Source organism: Somniosus microcephalus, chromosome 12 (assembly GCF_052327205.1).
Source record: "Somniosus microcephalus isolate GS21.2 chromosome 12, FLI_Smic_1.0, whole genome shotgun sequence".
In the NCBI taxonomy this organism is placed as follows: domain Eukaryota; kingdom Metazoa; phylum Chordata; class Chondrichthyes; order Squaliformes; family Somniosidae; genus Somniosus; species Somniosus microcephalus.
Genome location: NC_140998.1, coordinates 190,861,349 through 190,879,134, shown reverse-complemented (window position 1 = coordinate 190,879,134; position 17,786 = coordinate 190,861,349). Strand labels below are relative to the sequence as shown.

General features: G+C 47.3%; 1 pseudogene across 1 annotated transcript in view; it reads left to right on the top strand.

The window, feature by feature from the left end:
• LOC147109798 (rap guanine nucleotide exchange factor 2-like) overlaps window positions 1-17,786 on the top strand; it is a 97,258-nt pseudogene that overhangs the window by 67,671 nt on the left and 11,801 nt on the right. The window contains exons 12-16 of the transcript XR_015080154.1: window positions 3,915-4,012; window positions 8,070-8,078; window positions 11,080-11,091; window positions 13,622-13,712; window positions 13,974-14,126. The product of XR_015080154.1 is annotated as a rap guanine nucleotide exchange factor 2-like (transcript). The remainder of the gene's footprint in view (window positions 1-3,914; window positions 4,013-8,069; window positions 8,079-11,079; window positions 11,092-13,621; window positions 13,713-13,973; window positions 14,127-17,786) is intronic.

Below are 17,786 nucleotides of genomic sequence, written 5' to 3'. Positions count from 1 at the left end.
TAAAGTTTTTCTTTTCGAAAGGTCCTGAGAGTGATACTTTTCCAAATTGGTGAGGACCAATATAATGACAAGGGTAGAAACTATCTAATGTAATTATCTTCATGGGCTCTGAATATGGTTACACTAACCCTTTTGTTAATTATTTTATTTTTTTGTAAGTATTACAATTAACAAGTAATATAGAGACAGGTTATATTGTAATTGTAGATGCTATACTGCCAAAAGTACATGTTTAAAATCTCAATTTCTGGATTATTTGATAGTTAAATGGTTAAGATAATGCTTACAGAGCAGATTCATTGACTGTCTTGTACTGTAGCTGCATTAATTATGTGGAATTTTGTTTCAGCCATGGAATTTATATAAAAAATTAATAGAAACACATTTGAGTATATTATACATTGCTGATGGTGTTTCAATTGGCAAGCTGTAAACCTAAGGGATCGGGTAACAGATGTCTTAAATCATGGAGAAGTGCGGTCAATATTTCAAATGGGATTATGCAGTAAAATGAAAACGTGTTTCATCTGTATCCATAAAATGTGACTTGCAAAGAGGAGAAAAAAATGAGTTACTTGGATTAGCAATACACATCCACATTAATTCTCGAGCCAACTGGATTTGCAGTTTGGAGAACCATAAAAGAGATTTTATATTGTAAATAAAGCATGATTCATTTTTTCAGTAAATTGTTATATAAAGGCTGAATAGTACACACAAAAAGGCAGAATGCTTACTTCCATGGAACAAATAGGCACAGCGAATGTTTGCAATGGAATCTTTATTTCATGAAAAGGTTATAACCAGACTTGAAAATAACAGAAATGCTGTATTGGGACTAAGTTGGAAAAAATGGCCCTTGGTAAAGTTTTTCTTGTGTCAATAATTTGCAGGCCTCTAGTTCACATTTCCATTGATGTGACTGAAAAATAATGCCCCATAGCATTTGGACACAAATAGCACTTTAAAGCTCTATTTCCTTTAAACCATTAGCATCTACCAGAATATGTGTATCTTGAAAACAGTACAAATCAGTATGGTTAATAAATTCTATTGCTGCACTCATTAATTCAGTAAAATTTGCTCATGAGACCTGGAGGTGGTTGACACATATTATGGTGGCTTCACAAAAGTGCCAGACAGTGAAATATATGACCCAGTATTTGATTTTTAACAGTTAACTACTGATTTCCAATGGTGTTGTTTATGGGTAGTCCAAGGTCTGGCACACAGTTGTAATGTGTAGATTCTTATATGGAACTGTGTTCAACGTCCTTTTAAGGCCACTGCTCAGACACATCCTCTGAGGAAGTGTTTAGAATAGTCACATCCTCAGATCAATTAAAGGCTAATTATTGGTTGCAGTTGCTTAAAATTGACCGTGTTTGTAAATCCCTGATTCTTGCACTGACGGTAGGCCGTGTTAGGAAAAAAAGAGCAGGATTTGGCTAGCTTTCTTTTGCCTTTTTTAAAATACTTTTGACACTTTTGAAGTGCGACCTTTTAACGATGATACATTCTCACTGGATGTAAGACGTCCATGGCAAAGCACACGGGATATTGGACATGAAAACGGGTCGGCTAAAAACCCCACAAAGATCAGCATTGAAAACAGAAAAAGGTGCATAAAATAGAAAAGAAAAATATACCAGCAAAAATATACAATAAGTGCAAGAAATAAATGTAAAATAATTTATTTAAAATAATTTATTCCTTGCACACTATTTTTAGGTATATTTTTGCTGTTTCAAAAAAAATTATTCAATGTTTATGTACTTTGCTGTTTTCTGTGCTGGTCTTTGTGGAGTTTGTTTTGCCCATCCCTTTTCCTGGCTACTTGGCTCTCTGCATGCCATAGAAACAAATTGCATATGATCCATTGCAGACTTGCACAATTGTAAAGACTGCAGTGAAAAAACATTTTGAAACTGCTGTGAAAAGAAAGAAACAATGAAAGGTTGCATGTAAAGTAAGACTAACTCCAGATGTGCCAAGAATAAAATCAGATTTGATTTCTCATCGGTGGTCGCTGGCCGACAGCTGTGTGACCCCCCTTGGCCCACAGCTGCATGACCCACCTTGGCCCACAGCTGCATGACCCACCTTGGCCCACAGCTGCGTGACCCCTTGGCCCACAGCTACATGACACCCCTGGCCCACAGCTGCGTGATCCCCCTTGGCCCACAGCTGCGTGATCCCCCTTGGCCCACAGCTACATGACACCCTTGGCCCACAGCTGCGTGATCCCCCTTGGCCCACAGCTGCGTGATCCCCCTTGGCCCACAGCTGCGTGACCCACTTTGCCCACAGCTGCATGACCCACCTTGGCCCACAGCTGCATGACCCCTTGGCCCACAGCTGCGTGACCCCCCTTGACCCACAGCTGCGTCACCCCTTGGCCCACAGCTGCGTGACCCCCCTGGCCCACAGCTGCGTGACCCCCCCTGGCCCACAGCTGCGTGACCCCCCCTTGGCCCACAGCTGTGTGACCCCCCTTGGCCCACAGCTGCGTGACCCCCCTGGCCCACAGCTGAGTGACCCCCCTTGGCCCACAGCTGAGTGACCCCCCTTGGCCCACAGCTGCGTGACCCCCCCTTGGCCCACAGCTGCGTGACCGCCCCTGGCCCACAGCTGCGTGACCCCCCCTTGGCCCACAGCTGCGTGAACCCCCACTTGGCCCACAGCTGCGTGACCCCCCCTTGGCCCACAGCTGCGTGACCCCCCTGGCCCACAGCTGTGTGACCCCCCTTGGCCCACAGCTGCGTGACCCCCCTGGCCCACAGCTGCGTGACCCCACTGGCCCACAGCTGCGTCATCCTTCTGGGCCACAGCTGCGTGACCCCCCTGGCCCACAGCTGCGTGACCCCCCTTGGCCCACAGCTGCGTGACCCCCCTTGGCCCACAGCTGTGTGACCCCCCTTGGCCCACAGCTGCGTGACCCCCCTTGGCCCACAGCTGCGTGACCCCCCTGGCCCACAGCTGCGTGACCCCACTGGCCCACAGCTGCGTGACCCCCCTGGCCCACAGCTGCGTGACCCCCCTTGGCCCACAGCTGCGTGACCCCCCTTGGCCCACAGCTGCGTCATCCCTCTGGCCCACAGCTGCGTGACCCCCCTTGGTCCACAGCTGTGTGACACTCCTGGCCCACACGCATGTTCCCTACAGAGAAAAAAGATGGAGACACAAAGAGAAAAATAAGTAAGGCTAAAACAGCAAATCGAAAAACTTTAAAATCGACCATAATATATGAATATGAAATTTAAGCCAATCAGGTGCAATTGTGACACCCAAGATATGAGGACAGGGGCATGTGCGATATGCACTATTTCTTATATATTTTGATGCAAAAGTATGGCGAATAGGTAGTTCACTGGGTTAGAAAACTGTCTTCACTCTGCTCAGGACGTATCTCTGAAGCGAGTACATGGCTGGAATTAAAAGCTCACTCTGGTACAGCTCACTGGGGCTCCAGTTCATTGCACCAGTCTCAATAATGTTTTAAAAAGTAAAACTGAAAACTATATATTTTTTATTCCCCCTCAGCTGGAAGAAAAGATTTTTCAACCTTTTTTGTGTTTATTCCTTTCCACAACTTGTAAAACTAAAGGGCAACTATTGTTTTACAAACTGTCCTTTGCAGCTGTGAGTCTTGTGACCTGCAGCATGATGACACTGTTGCACGAGATGTTACACTTCTGAAACAAAAACAGCAGGGACCAAAAATAAAAATCAAATCAACTAATACCAAAGCATTTGAAACAAAGCTGAATTGCAGCATGTTTCATTCCCCCATTCCAAGAAATACATATCTTTATAAGTGACAGCAAGTTAAGTGATTTAAAAATTGTCAGTTGGAATCTTGCTTTTTCAATGAAATCTGTACATATGTAATTTCTTTCTTCATTGGTATCTAGTAGCCAAGAGCAGAGGAGAAAAGAAAGCAGGGAAACTTTCAGATACATCTCCAGTTGCTCCCAGATCAGGGGCACAGCATCAGAAGCAGCAGCAGAAAGTAAATCAGGCCCTCCAGGTCCCAGCTGTATCACTGTATCCATCACACAAGAACGTGCAATTTAAAGACCTCCCTCCATTTGGTAATAACATTTTAAAGAATAATTTGCTGCTCTGCTTTTGAACTAAGCGTTTGCTATTTCCCTTCCACAAAGTGTGCTTGAAAAATAACCTGTCTGCAGAGCCATTTCAGTAAAATATCAAGTGCTTTTGTTCCAAAGACTTGTGAATTTGAATATCTTTTCTTTACAATTGTATATTTGTTCAGCATTATTTTGCTTTGTATGTGTTGAAATGAACAGGGTTACTTTAACTGCATTGCTACTCCAATTTCTGTCCTTCAGGTACCCATTCTCCTCAAGCTTTGAAGAAAATTCTGTCCTTGTCTGACGAAGCAAATTTGGATCGAAATAAAAAGCAGGCAGAAGATACTATATCAAACACATCATCCCAGCTGTCGTCTCCTCCTACATCTCCTCAGACCTCGCCAAGGAAAGGTAGCACCTTGGAAAGAAAATGCACCAGATCCAAAGATGTGCCCTTCCCAACCCTATGACAAAGCAGTGTATTTGCTAATGTGCTGTGGTACAAATACTGATAGGATTTGAGATTTCCAATCTGCTACAAGCAAATTTTTTCGTCTGCTTAGCCCATATGCCCAAATCTGTCGCATCACTCCCCTCTAGTGGTTATTCATATGTTATGTGCATTACCATGTCAATGGCTAGTTTTAAGCAGCCCGATGCCTATCTTGCTCAAAACAGAAAGGAGCTCTGTTAAGTCCATGAATGATTGAGACACGGACTATCAGGAGAGAAACAAACAAGTCTTTACTGGTGAAAGGCATAAACGAAACTAACCAACAGAGGCTCTCTAGCGCCTTTTATACAGGGGTGGTCACTGCCGGTATTGCAGTCTGAGACCAGTTATTCTCTTAAAGGTACATACACAACAATTCCTCCCCTTTTAGATAAACAGTACATAACATTCATTTAACACTAATGATAACGAATTACAATCACAATTACTGTTGCTAGATACATTGGTTAAGTTTAAGCAATTATAAGTTCAGTCTTTGAGGAGGCTTCCTGATTCTGTCTGGGTAACGCCTCTTTGGAGTATCAGGTTCTTCTGGCAATGTTGAGTCGGAATCAATGTCGTCGTTTGGTTCATCTGCTTCCAATATTACCGGTTCTGCGGTAGCTGCAATTGGAACGTCGATTTCATTACCAGGTGTATCAGATCGTGGTGTGGAGTTGACGTTGGTCAGCATGGCGTCTTACAATGCTCTCCCCAACGTCCACGGTATACATGAGAGGTCCTTGTCGTGTACAAATCGTTCCTGGCTGCCATTTCTCAGTGCGGTAGTCCCGGGCCAAAACTGGTTGACCTATCTTAAAACTCCTGGTCGGCCTTTCATTCATATTCTGAAACTGCCTGTTCTCCACATCTCTTCGGACGTTTGGCTTAACCAAATCCAAGCGGCATCGTAGTCTTCGATTGAAGAACATCATGGCTGGAGTTTGGTTGGTAACCGCATGTGTCGCATTCCGGTAGGCAAACAAGAAGTTGTCCACCTTGTGTTGTAGGGGAATATCTTCATTACACATTGCCTTGATAGCCTTCTTGAATGTTTGGACAAACCTCTCGGCCAATCCATTAGTTGCTGGATGATATGGGGCAGATGTGTAATGCTTAACACCATTGTTCTTTAAGAACCTCCGGAACTCTTCAGACACAAACTGTGGTCCATTGTCAGAGCAAATCTGTTCAGGCAGCCCATTCCTGGCGAATATGGTTCGTAAAACTGCGATAGCTTTTTCCGTGGTGGTTGAGGACATTTTTATTACCTCTGGCCACTTTGAATGTGCATCCACCGCAATTAAAAACATCGAGTCCATGAAGGGACCAGCAAAATCAATGTGCACCCTTTGCCATGGAGATGAGGGCCACTCCCATGGATGCAGAGGAGCTTGTGGTGGGGCGTTTTGGACCTTCTGGCATCCTGCACAGCTCTTGGTCATCTCTTCGATTTCTCTATCGATTCCCGGCCACCACACAAACGCTCTGGCTAAGCTCTTCATTTTTACCCCACCCAGATGACCCTCATGAAGCTCATTGAGCACTCTATCCGTCAACTTAGGTGGAATTACTACTCTGGATCCACACATCAAGGTTCCTCTGCACACTGACAGCTGTTCTCTTCTTGACGAAAATGTTGGCAGCAGTGGTTCGCCATGTGCTGGCCATCCCTTCACCGTTAAATCATAGACCCGTGATAGTGTCGGGTCATTCCGTGTTTCCTTTTCTATGTTTTCATTCGTCACAGGGAGACATTCGACTATGGTCAAGTGAAATAACTCCATTGGATCCACTGCAAGGTCTTCTTCTTCCACCGTCGGCAACGGTAGACGTGACAATCCATCAGCATTTCCATGCTGTTTAGTTCCCCTGTACTCGATGTCATATTGGTGTGCCCCTAGGAAAAGGGACCATCTCTGCAGCCGTTGTGCTGTCATTATCGGTACGCCCTTCTGAGGGTTGAAAATGGAGACAAGAGGTTGATGATCGGTTAGTAGAGTAAATTTTTGACCATGCAGATAGTGATTGAGCTTCTTCACCCCCCACACTAGGCTGAGGGCCTCTCTGTCAATCTGGGCGTAGTTGCGCTCGGCAGAAGTTAACGAGCGTGACACAAAAGCTATCGGCCTCTCCAAACCATCAAGGAATTTATGTGACAGTACCGCCCCAATGCCGTAGGGAGATGCATCACATGCCAGCCTGATTGGCAGTGCTGGGTTGTAGTGAGCCAATACTTCCTTTGAAGTGATTAAGTCCTTACTCTTCTGAAAAGCACGTTTACAATCATCGCTCCATTTCCATGCTACCCCCGTTCGTAGCAGGGCGTTCAGTGGATGCAGAATTGTCGACAAATTCGGCAAAAACTTATGATAGTAATTCACCAACCCGAGGAATGACCTCAGTTGCGACACATTTTCAGGCGCTGGGGCCTTAACAACCGCTTCAATTTTGTCAGGGGACTTATGTAACCCCTCTTCATCAATCACGTGGCCACAATACGATATCTGTTTCTTAAAGAATTCGCACTTGGGGCGGTTGGCTCGCAGCCCATGTTCCCGTAGTCTAGTGAGCACCTGTTCTAGGTTGTTAAGGTGTTCACTGTCATCTTCACCTGTTACAAGGATGTCGTCCAAGTAACACTGAGTCCCCGGAATCCCTTGCAGGACTTGTTCCATCGCTCTTTGCCATATCGCCGGAGCCGATGCTACTCCGAATACCAATCGATGATATTGGTAAAGACCTTTGTGAGTGTTTATCGTGAGATACTTCCTAGAGGACTCTTCAACCTCCATCTGCAAATATGCTTGTGCTAGGTCAATTTTTGTAAAACGCTTCCCTCCAGACAGTGAGGCGAAGATGTCTTCTATCCTTGGAAGAGGATATTGTACTGTGTGAAGGACAGGGTTCACCGTCACCTTGAAATCCCCACAGATGCGAATCTTCCTTGGCTCTCCGGACTTATTGCTTAACGTTTTTTTCATGACAGGAACGATGGGTGTCGCCCACTCGCTCCAGTCGACCTTAGACAACACGCCCGCCTTCTCCAGATTCTCTAGCTCTGCCTCGACGGCTGGATGAATTACATATGGTACCGGTCTCGCTTTGAAAAACTTGGGAACTGCATTCTCTTCTATTTTTAACGAGGCGGTTACGCCTTTAAGCGTGCCCAGTTCTTGTTGAAATACCTCTTTGGCGTTAGCTAAGATTGTTGACAATCGTCCAGGAGTGACGTCTTCATCTTTTTTACCGTCCACCGTCATTGCATGAATGGAATGCCAATCTAAGTTTATCTTCCTGATCCATTCCCGTCCCAATAACGGTGGTCCACCATTTGGCAGTATGTAGAGATACAATTTCCGTATTTTCTTGCCATTGTATTCGACAGGCACCCTTATTTTTCCTCTGGGGTATACTTTTTGCCCCGTATACGTCGTCAAGACGATGGATGTCTCTCTTAAGGGTATGTGTGAAAATAGCCGCTCATAGTCTCGTCGATTCATGACGGTTAGCGCTGATCCTGTATCCAATTCCATTTTAACTTGGGACCCTGCTATTGTGAGGGTGACCCAAATGGTTCGGTGATCCTCTTTTGCGATTACATTGTGAAGTTTGAGACAGCTTAATCTCCTGTTCTCAGATTCACTATCGCTCATCTGGTCTTCGGAACTACTGTCCGTCATCTTTTGTACTTTCTTGTACGGTTCCTTAGTAGCCTTTTTGTTGTCGCTGGTCTTCTTCCCAGACCTACAAACTCGTGCAATGTGTCCAATCTTCCCGCATTGTCTGCATATTTTGTCTTTGGACCAGCAGTCCTTCTGGTCATGGTTAGTTCTGCCGCAGCGATAACATTTTGCAAATCCCCGTGTCATTTCGTGGGTGCTGTATTCCTGTGGTTTTTGTTGAATTTCTGCAGCTCCCCTGGCTGCTGCTTCATACGATACTGCCACGCTGAAAGCCTTATCTAACGTCAGCTCTTTTTCTGCGAGTAACTTCTTCTGTGTTCCTTCACTCAGGAGTCCACAGACAAATTTGTCCCGTAGGGTATCTGCCAGTCCTGCTCCGAACTGGCAGTGCTTTGATAGCTTGTGTAGTTCCGTAAGATACTCAGCATTGCTCTCACCTTTGTGCTGAGTTCTCCTGTGGAATTTAAATCTTTCTGCTATCAACAGCGGTGCAGGGTTTAAGTGTTCCTGTAGGACAGCAACAATTTCGTTAAAACTCTTCGCCTTCGGTTTGGCTGGAGTAATCAGATCCCGCAATAGACCGTACGTTCTAGCGCCCATTACGTTTAGCAATATTGATGCCTTTTCCCCTCCGCTATTTAATTTGCCTCGAAATATACCTCGACTCTTTCCACATACGTGGTCCAGTCCTCTAATGTATTATCAAAAGCAGTGATACAGCCAGTCTTCGGCATCTTGCAAATCTAAAATGGCGCCTCCCGCGCTTTGCCTTCTTCTCTGATTTAACAAAATGGCGCCTCCCGTGCTTTTCCTTCTTCCCCGCTGTTGTTAGCACTGCTTTCCACGGTTTCTTGCGCGTATTCTTTTTCTTTTATTATTTTCCCGTCGTGGAGCGGGCCCTCTGGAACACTTCCCTCCCTCTTCTGAGGTCCGAACACTGCCCAGCTTCGAAACACCGGCCGCGCCCTGTATGCTCCACCCTCTCTCTCTCCTTGCTTCCCGACTCGCTGCCCGGCCCCGCTGCAGCCCAGGAAGGATCAGAGCACTACCTGCCACCAGCCCGATTAGCTGGGAAACCACGGACCGAGGAACCCAGCCTGGCTCTGGAAAGTAGCTCCTGCAAAGCCTTGAACCCGATGATTGACGGTCGACGCCCGTTCCTCGAGTTTCAATGGACTCTTTTTTTTCTTCCGACCTTCAACGTCGTCGGAGCTGCTGCTGAGTTGCAGGTAAGTTCTTTCTAACTCGTCACCAGTGTTAAGTCCGTGAATGATTGAGACACGGACTAGCAGGAGAGAAACAAACAAGTCTTTACTGGTGAAAGGCATAAACGAAACTAACCAACAGAGGCTCTCTAGCGCCTTTTATACAGGGGTGGTCACTGCCGGTATTGCAGTCTGAGACCAGTTATTCTCTTAAAGGTACATACACAACAAGCTCCTCATAGTAGAGTATGATGATAAACATGGCTGTACTGACAAATAGCAAAACTGTTTTACAATAACGTTTTACATTAAACACACTATTATTCTTAATTATTGCAGTATTAAAAATACCATAACATGCATTTACACACATCCAATAATATTATCTCTAATACAGCTGACTCCAGGTGCTTTGTAAATTTAATTCGTTGGAATGGTGTAAATAATTCAGCTGTTTTTTTTGCCTCGTAGAAATAGTTTAAATTGCCACAGATACATTTACTTCATGTTGAAAATTTGCACCTCTTCATTTCAAACTGCAACTGACCAGCATGGCACTCAACTCCCATTGTAAATTGGGAAAAAGTCCTGTTTCTCCTGTTGCTATTTGCTGGCTCAGGTCTTGTACTGCATAATTACATGACCTTGGGATACCATTAATGTTGAAATATTTTGCCACCATCGCTGCATTGACTAATAGCTGCTTAGCTAACTAATGTAGCACGATAGAATCTAGTGTTTCACCAGTGAGTTAGACGATCTTTTAGTTCAGTCTGTATGTTTCTGTATGGAAGGATTCAATATGTACTTGAATGAAACCATCATCGCACCAGTAACATGGAACACATTATCAATAGGAATTAGACTGAATCTCCACAAGAACACAATGGAAAGCTGTCCAGTGCTGCTTTCAGGATGTTGAAAAACATTAGATAAACGACTTTTTCCATTTTTAAGAATTCTGACCTCTCCCAAGCTGTACCTCATTCAATAAGCAGTGCTTATATTTTTCACTGTTATATAATTAAAGATTACTCTTAAACTACAGACTGACTCCAGATATTCACCAGAGTACATGACTGTGAAAATGAGCACTCTCCTTTCAGTAACATTTACTTCATACCTTTTTATGAATATTATATCCTTTTTCATATTTTTCATTTGTTGCTTTTAATACAAGTGTTAAAATTGGTAGTATACAGATAACATCCAGTATGAGGGCATGTCATTTAACAGTGTAGTCCTTAGCCCATGCCAGGATATGGCTGTATCTGATGCCAGTGTTGTAGCTGTACTGGAACAGCTTGGCTAGAAGTGCGGCTAGTTCTGGAGCACAAGTCTTCAGCACGACAGCCGGGATGTTGTCGGGGCCCATAGCCTTTGCTGTATCCAGTGCGCTCAGTCATTTCTTGATATCACGTGGAGTGAATCAAATTGGCTGAAGACTGGCTTCTGTGATGGTGAGGCCCTCAGGAGGAGGCCGATATGGATCATCCACTCGGCACTTCTGGCTGAAGATGGTTGCAAATGCTTCAGCCATGTCTTTTGCACTCACGTGCTGGGCTCCACCATCATTGAGGATGGGGATATTCATGGAGCCTCCTACTCCCGTTAGTTGTTTAATGGTCCACCATATTCACGACTGGATGTGGCAGGACAGCAGAGCTTTGACCTGATCTGTTGTTTGTGGGATCGCTTAGCCCTGTCTATGGCATTCTGCTTCTGCTTTTTAGCATGCAGTCCTGTGTTGCAGCCTCCCCAGGTTGGCACCTCATTTTTAGGTATGCCTGGTGCTGCTCCTGCACTCCTCATTGAACCAGGGTTGGTCCCCCGGCTTGATGGTAATGGTAGAGTGAGGAATATGCCGGGCCATGAGTTTACAGTTTGTGGTGGAATACAATTCTGCTGCTGCCCCACAGCGCCTGGCTCACAGCTGCGTGACCCCCCGGCCCACAGCTGCGTGACCCCCCTGGCCCACAGCTGCGTGACCCCCCTTGTCCCACAGCTGCGTGACCCCCCCGGCCCACAGCTGCGTGACCCCCCTTGGCCCACAGCTGCGTGACCCCCCTTGTCCCACAGCTGCGTGACCCCCCCGGCCCACAGCTGCGTGACCCCCCCCGGCCCACAGCTGTGTGACCCCCCTGGCCCACAGCTGCGTGATCCCCCCTGGCCCACAGCTGCGTGACCCCCCTTGGCCCACAGCTGTGTGACCCCCTTGGCCCACAGCTATGTGAACCCCCTGGCCCACAGCTGCGTGACCCCCTTGGCCCACAGCTATGTGACCCCCCCGGCCCACAGCTGCGTGAACCCCCTGGCCCACAGCTGCGTGACCCCCCCTTGGCCCACAGCTATGTGACCCCCCCGGCCCACAGCTGTGTGACCCCCCCCGGCCCACAGCTGTGTGACCCCCCTTGACCCACAGCTGCGTGACCTCCCTGGCCTACAGCTGCGTCATCCCTCTGGCCCACAGCTGCGTGACCCCCCTTGACCCACAGCTGTGTGACCCCCTGGCCCACAGCTGTGTGACCCCCCTTGACCCACAGCTGTGTGACCCCCTGGCCCACAGCTGCGTGACCCCCCTTGACCCACAGCTGTGTGACCCCCTGGCCCACAGCTGTGTGACCCCCCTTGGCCCACAGCTGCGTGACCTCCCTGGCCCACAGCTGCGTGACCCCCCTTGGTCCACAGCTGCGTGACCCCCCTTGGCCCACAGCTGCGTGACCCCCCCGGCCCACAGCTGCGTGACCCCCCCTTGGCCCACAGCTGTGTGACCCCCCCTTGGCCCACAGCTGTGTGACCCCCCTTGGCCCACAGCTGCGTGACCCCCCTGGCACACAGCTGCGTGACCCCCCTTGGCCCACAGCTGCGTGACCCCCCTTGGCCCACAGCTGCGTGACCCCCCTTGGCCCACAGCTGCGTGACCCCCCCTTGGCCCACAGCTGTGTGACCCCCCTTGGCCCACAGCTGTGTGACCCCCCCTTGGCCCACAGCTGCGTGACCCCCCTTGGCCCACAGCTGCGTGACCCCCCTTGGCCCACAGCTGCGTGACCCCCCTTGGCCCACAGCTGCGTGACCCCCCTTGGCCCACAGCTGTGTGACCCCCCTGGCACACAGCTGTGTGACCCCCCTTGGCCCACAGCTGCGTGATCCCCCTTGGCCCACAGCTGTGTGACCCCCCTTGGCCCACAGCTGCGTGACCCCCCTGGCACACAGCTGTGCGACCCCCCCTTGGCCCACAGCTGCGTGACCCCCCTTGGCCCACAGCTGTGTGACACTCCTGGCCCACATGCATGTTCCCTACAGAGAAAAAAGATGGAGACACAAAGAGAAAAATAAGTAAGGCTAAAACAGTAAATCGAAAAACTTTAAAATCGACCATAATATATGAATATGAAATTTAAGCCAATCAGGTGCAATTGTGACACCCAAGATATGAGGACAGGGGCATGTGCGATATGCACTATTTCTTATATATTTTGATGCAAAAGTATGGCGAATAGGTAGTTCACTGGGTTAGAAAACTGTCTTCACTCTGCTCAGGACGTATCTCTGAAGCGAGTACATGGCTGGAATTAAAAGCTCACTCTGGTACAGCTCACTGGTGCTCCAGTTCATTGTACCAGTTCAACAATGTTTTATAAAGTAAAACTGAAAACTATATATTTTTTATTCCCCCTCAGGTGGAAGAAAAGATTTTTCAACCTTTTTTGTGTTAATTCCTTTCCACAACTTGTAAAACTAAAGGACAACTATAGTTTTACAAACTGTCCTTTGCAGCTGTGAGTCTTGTGACCTGCACCATGATGACATTGTTGCACGAGATGTTACACTTCTGAAACAAAAACCGCAGGGACCAAAAATAAAAATCAAATCAACTAATACCAAAGCATTTGAAACAAAGCTGAATTGCAGCATGTTTCATTCCCCCATTCCAAGAAATACATATCTTTATAAGTGACAGCAAGTTAAGTGATTTAAAAATTGTCAGTTGGAATCTTGTTTTTTCAATGAAATCTGTACATATGTAATTTCTTTCTTCATTGGTATCTAGTAGCCAAGAGCAGAGGAGAAAAGAAAGCAGGGAAACTTTCAGATACATCTCCAGTTGCTCCCAGATCAGGGGCACAGCATCAGAAGCAGCAGCAGAAAGTAAATCAGGCCCTCCAGGTCCCAGCTGTATCACTGTATCCATCACACAAGAACGTGCAATTTAAAGACCTCCCTCCATTTGGTAATAACATTTTAAAGAATAATTTGCTGCTCTGCTTTTGAACTAAGCGTTTGCTATTTCCCTTCCACAAAGTGTGCTTGAAAAATAACCTGTCTGCAGAGCCATTTCAGTAAAATATCAAGTGCTTTTGTTCCAAAGACTTGTGAATTTGAATATCTTTTCTTTACAATTGTATATTTGTTCAGCATTATTTTGCTTTGTATGTGTTGAAATGAACAGGGTTACTTTAACTGCATTGCTACTCCAATTTCTGTCCTTCAGGTACCCATTCTCCTCAAGCTTTGAAGAAAATTCTGTCCTTGTCTGAAGAAGCAAATTTGGATCGAAATAAAAAGCAAGCAGAAGATACTATATCAAACACATCATCCCAGCTGTCGTCTCCTCCTACATCTCCTCAGACCTCGCCAAGGAAAGGTAGCATCTTAGAAAGAAAATGCACCAGACCCAAAGATGTGCCCTTCCCAAACCTATGAAAAAGCAGTGTATTTGCTAATGTGCTGTGGTACAAATACTGATAGGATTTGAGATTTCCAATCTGCTACAAGCAAATATTTTCGTCTGCTTAGCCCATATGCCCAAATCTGTCGCATCACTCCCCTCTAGTGGTTATTCATATGAAATTTGGGTCCCCACGGGTGAGTACGGGCTGGGTACTCACGCGTAGGGTCAACAGAAGTGCCGGTTTCGTGCATGTACTGCGCATTCGCAGGAAACCAGTGTAATGATATCAGCAAATAGTGATGGTATTTGCCTGTTTGATTATGATGCCTTACCAGCATATTTGCCTGTGTGATTACTTATGCCTTACCAGCAGAGGGCATGTGAGAGAGAAGCAGTTTAGTTTTAGTTTCGTTTTAGATAGATCTCTAAGATGGTGTCTCCTGCAATGCTGTTAAGATAGTTAAACAAACTTTAGATTAAAATAGAATCTCTTTCATCAATGTGTCGTCATTGAACCCACAAAGAAATCAATACAACCAGAACTTCCGTTCCCTTGAAAGAAGGGATTCACAGGTCGAATGCATGCGCCGGAGAGGCAGCACGTATGGCTGGAACTTAGAGTCATAGGCCTAGAAATTAGCTATAGCCCCGCCAGCTCGCTGGCGGCCAGAATTTACCGCTGGGCGCGGAGCCACTCGCGCCCAGCCGATATTCAGTTTCAGCGCCCAAAGTCGAGGACGGCCGCTGTTCAATGGTGTGGCCGCCCCTGCTTGGGGCGCTGAAACTGAATATCGGCGCGCTAGTGGCCGCAGCGCCACCCGCAGCGGAGCGGCAGGCTGCGGTACTGCAGGCCTTCCTCCCTCTCTTAAGGGGGAGGTGCCTGCAGCAGCCGGAGCCCCGATCGCGAGTGCTGGCAAAAGAGCCCGGCACAATGGAGAAGTGCCGGGCTCACGGATACCAGCCGGCAATGCCGCGGGGGGGGGGGGGGTGGTGGAGGAGGCCGGGGAAGGAGGTGCGGGCAGGCAGCCGCCGAAAAAGCGGCCGGCCGCACCTTCACCTTAAAGCGCCCCACTAAGGCTGCTGTACGGACCCGGTCTCCGAATGTTATTAGCGGCTGCCACGGAAGAGGCGGCCGCTACTGAAGATAGGGATCGGGCCAGTGTCGGGGCGGAACTGGGGCGCTGCGCACACCGATGACGTCATCGGTGGCGGCGCAGCGCTAACGGCTACCGCCGCAATTAGCGCGTCAATGAAGTTCGCCCGAAGTTTGCAGACTGGCGCAGAAGCCCTCTTTGGGCGGTAACTGGGCGCAAAGCCCACTGAATTTCTAGGCCAAAGAGTCATAGAGTTATACAGCACAGAAAGAGGCCCTTCGGCCCATCGTGTCTGCGCCGTCCATCAATCCCTGTCCAGTCTAATCCCATTTTCCAGCATTTGGTCCGTAGCCTTGTATGCAATGGCATTTCAAGTGCTCATCCAAATGCTTCTTGAATGTTATGAGGGTTCCTGCCTCTACCACCCTTTCAGGCAGTGAGTTCCAGATTCCAACCACCCTCTGGGTGAAAAAGTTCCTCCTCAAATCCCCTCTAAACCTCCTGCCCCTTACCTTGAATCTATGCCCCCTTGTTATTGACCCCCCTACTAAGGGGAAAAGTTCCTCTTTATCTACCCTATCTATGCCCCTCATCATTTTGTACACCTCAATCAGGTCCCCCCTCAGCCTTCTTTGCTCCAAGGAAAACAACCCCAGCCTGTTTAGTCTTTCTTCATAGCTGAGGCGCTCCATCCCAGGTAACATCCTGGTGAATCTTCTCTGCACCCTCTCCAAAGCAATCACATCCTTCCTATAGTGAGGCGACCAGAACTGCACACAGTACTCCAGCTGTGGCCTCACCAGCGTTTTGTACAGCTCCATCATAACCTCCCTGCTCTTATATTCTATGCCTCGGCTAATGAAGGCAAGTATCCCATATGCCTTTTTAACCACCTTATCTACCTGTTCCGCTGCCTTCAGGGATCTATGTACATGTACACCAAGGTCCCTCTGACCCTCTGTACTTCCTAGGGTCCTACCACTCATTGTGTATTCCCTTGCCTTATTTGTCCGTCCAAAATGCATCACCTCGCACTTTTCAGGGTTAAATTCCATTTGCCACTTTTCCGCCCATCTGACCAACCCGTTTATATCGTCCTGTAGCCTGAGGCTTTCCTCCTCGCAATTTACCACCCCACCAATTTTCGTGTCATCTGCGAACTTACTGATCATACCTTTTACATTCTCATCCAAATCATTTATGTAGATCACAAACAGCAAGGGACCCAGCACCGATCCCTGAGGTACCCCACTGGACACAGGCTTCCAGTCACAAAAGCAACCTTCGACCATCACCCTCTGCCTCCTGCCACTCAGCCAGTTTAGGATCCAATGCGCCAAGGCACCCTGGATCCCATGGGCTCTTACCTTCTTGACCAGTCTCCTATGCGGGACTTTGTCAAAAGCTTTACTGAAATCCATGTAAACCACATCCACAGCATTTCCCTCATCCACACACCTAGTCACCCCCTCGAAAAATTCAATCAGATTGGTCAGACATGATTTACCCTTGACAAAGCCATGCTGACTATCCCCGATTAATCCTTGCCTCTCCAAGTGGAGACTAATTTTGGCTCTCAGAATTTTTTCCAATAATTTCCCTACCACAGATGTTAGGCTCACTGGCCTGTAATTCCCTGGTTTATCCCTGCTACCCTTCTTGAATAATGGTACTACGTTAGCTGTTCTCCAGTCCTCTGGTACATCCCCTGTGGCCAGAGAGGTTCTGAAAATTTGTGTCAGAGCCCCTGCAATCTCCTCCTTTGCCTCACACAACAGCCTGGGATACATCTCATCCGGGCCTGGGGATTTATCCACTTTTTGGCCTGCTAAAACCGCTAGTACCTCCTCCCTCTCGATGCTAACATGTTCAAGAATGTCACAGTCCCCTTGCCCGATTTCTATGTCTATATCGTCTTTCTCCATAGGGAACACAGATGCAAAAAATTCATTTAAAACCCCGCCTACATCATCTGGCTCTACACACAGATTGCCACTTTGGTCCCTAATGGGCCCTACCCTTTCCCTGGTTATCCTCTTGCCCTTAATATACTTATAAAACATCTTAGGATTTTCCTTTATTTTGCTCGCCAGTGTTATTTCATGGCCCCTCCTCGCCCTCCTAATTTCTTTTTTAAGTATGCCCCTGCACTTTTTATACTCCTCTAGGGCTTCCTCCGTCTTTAGTCTTTTGTAACTGCCAAAAGCCCCTCTTTTTTTTCCTAATGCATTTTTGTATATCCCTTGTCATCCAAGGTTCCCTTTGCTTGTTGGTCCCACCCTTGACCTTTACAGGAACATGTTGGCGTTGTACTCTCTCTATTTCCCTTCTGAAAGTCTCCCACTGCTTTGATGTGGATTTTCCTATAAGTAGCTGCTCCCAGTCCACTTTGGCCAGATCCTGCCTTATCATATTAAAATCGGCCTTCCCCCAATTTAGAACCCTTATTTCCGGGCCGTCTTTGTCTTTTTCCATGACCACCTTAAATCTCACCGAATTATGGTCACTGTCGCCAAAATGCTCTCCTACTGACACTTCC